Source organism: Canis aureus, chromosome 31, assembly GCF_053574225.1.
Source record: "Canis aureus isolate CA01 chromosome 31, VMU_Caureus_v.1.0, whole genome shotgun sequence".
Taxonomy (NCBI): domain Eukaryota; kingdom Metazoa; phylum Chordata; class Mammalia; order Carnivora; family Canidae; genus Canis; species Canis aureus.
The window spans coordinates 14,349,795-14,352,049 of record NC_135641.1 but is presented as its reverse complement, the minus strand read 5'-3'; positions in this window follow the sequence as shown (position 1 = coordinate 14,352,049).

The following is a 2,255-nucleotide window of genomic DNA, read 5'->3' as shown; positions in this document are numbered from 1 at the left end:
CTGGCTTTCACGCTTGCACACTTGCCTATCTGGCCTATTAGCTCTCAGTGGTGGGAGGAGAGTGTGCGAGGCGGCCTGCAGAGGTGTGTACGGTCTGTGTCAGGAGGAGGCTGTGAGCTCCAGCCTGGGGGCCCAGCGTCCTGCGTGGCCAAGCTTGGCTCCCAGAATTACCTCGGGATGCACCAGATCAGAGCTACCAGCCTCTGTCTCCAATCACTCCCACATCCAAACAGGAAAGAAAACTGTGGCCAGCACAGTGGGCGCATCTCCGGCCTTATTTTCATGCTAGCCCTCACACACCTGAAAATCCCCAACCTAAGCCCAATTGTCACTAACACCAATTGTCACTAAATTGGCTAATTTGGCAGTCTCCTAGTTGTCCACATTCCCCAGATTACTTCATTTGAGAAGGAAAATAAAGCTCCGCCACTGATACGGGCCCATGTGGGACCTGTCTTGAACTTGGCACCCACTCAGAATAGCATTTCTGCTTCAGAAACAATTAAAGGGTGTAACTATGTTTCTTATATTCCTTCTGAGTAATATACAGTTGCCAATTACCAAAAGCCACTTCAATAAATTTGGGAAATGCCAAGAATTCCACGAACCATAAAGAATTCTATGATTTTTTTAAACTTAGTTCTCATTCTTCCAAGTCTAACAGAGGCAGGGACTCCTGTGGGGCTGTGGTGCCAGCTGCAGAGGCACCTGTTTCATGCAGAATTATGACAGCCCAGGTGAGGACCACATTCTGGGGAGGCTCCGCACGAAAACAAGGCTGAAAATTGATGTGAGCCGTGCCCCTGGAATAGCCTGATTTAGTAAGTAAATGAACTGTCTATCCACATAAAGTTAAAAAGAATTCTGGTGGAATAAAAACACAGCTATTTGAAAAGCAATCAGTGGATTTAAGGCAAACCAATCAGTGGTGAAAATCAGCAATTGGGTGAAGTGCTGATGGTTTTATTGCCATCCTGTCCTCACGCAGGGACTCGGCCACAGTTCTGTTGAGACTAATTGGTTTGCTCATTTTCAAAAATGCACTTTTTCTCACACTATAAAGCTGAGCCACTCATTAATTTGTTCATTAATTTTTACAAACATTTAGCAAAAGAGCCCAATAACCTGCACAAAGAATAAGGTCCAACACCAATGGTTTGAGTCAGTGAAATGCAAAGGAGTTTTTCAGGTGTCCGGTCGGAAGGAATCTGCAATGCATAATTAAAAAAGAAAATGAAAGTTGTGAATGAATACAAGCAAGTCACAGGTATGTATCCTGCTCGGCTTTTACTTGTGTCCTTCCTGAGAGGGATTTATCTGTTTTCTTCACTGATCTATCCCTGGGGCCCAGAGCCGTGCTAAGTCTGTAGTAGATGCTCAAAATATATTTGTTGAATGACAAAATGGACAAACATTTGCACCTAAAATATATACAAGGGCTGGAGAACTTTAGGAGGTAGAAATCCAAACCCACAATTTTATACATACAATAAAACCAGAGTTTTCCAAAGCCCAACCTGCTCTCTCCCTCTCTCTCTATCCAGGGGAGCAGAATGTTGAATTCCATCAGGGTGAGTTCCAGTGATTTTCTGGTTCCATTTTCCATCATCCTTGGGCTGTGCCAAGCATCCTCTGAGAGTCAACAGAGGTTCCAAGCTTGGGGAGATCCATGTGTTCCCCAGGGTGGGGCGGTTCTCACGCTGGATGCTCACCTGTTGGTGCCGACGTCCAGCCTCAGGGTCTTGAGGACACATGGGACATGCGGCTCAGCTGCCCACCTGCCCCCCAAACACATCACTGTACCCTGGTGGGTGAGGCCGTCTTCTCGGCTCTGTGGCTTTGGGGGACACACAGTAGGGCCGCTGGGAGGCGGGCAGCAAATGGGAGACACAGAGTTCTCTGCTCTGGAAGGCCCCAGGTGCTTCTGCACTTTCTCTCACTGCACTTTTCCTGTGGCTTCTGGCCCAGGGCACAAAGCACAGGCCCCTTCCTAAGGAAATTTCTAGATTCTCCTTGGATTCTGTCTTGCAAAGCCCTTGGGAATGTTGACCCTGTCCCAGAGCAGGATCCTGAGTCTCTTCTATTCTCCACAATCAATGCTTGTGTCTGTTTTCTCACAAGGGGGAAAAACACATTTTTTTTTTTCAAAACTCAAGTATTTCCTTGAATTCTAGAATCCTATTTTGGCTGCTAAAGCCCAAAATTACCTTCCCTGTTGGTTCCTCTTTGGTTTGTGCTTCCTCATCATTCTGGAT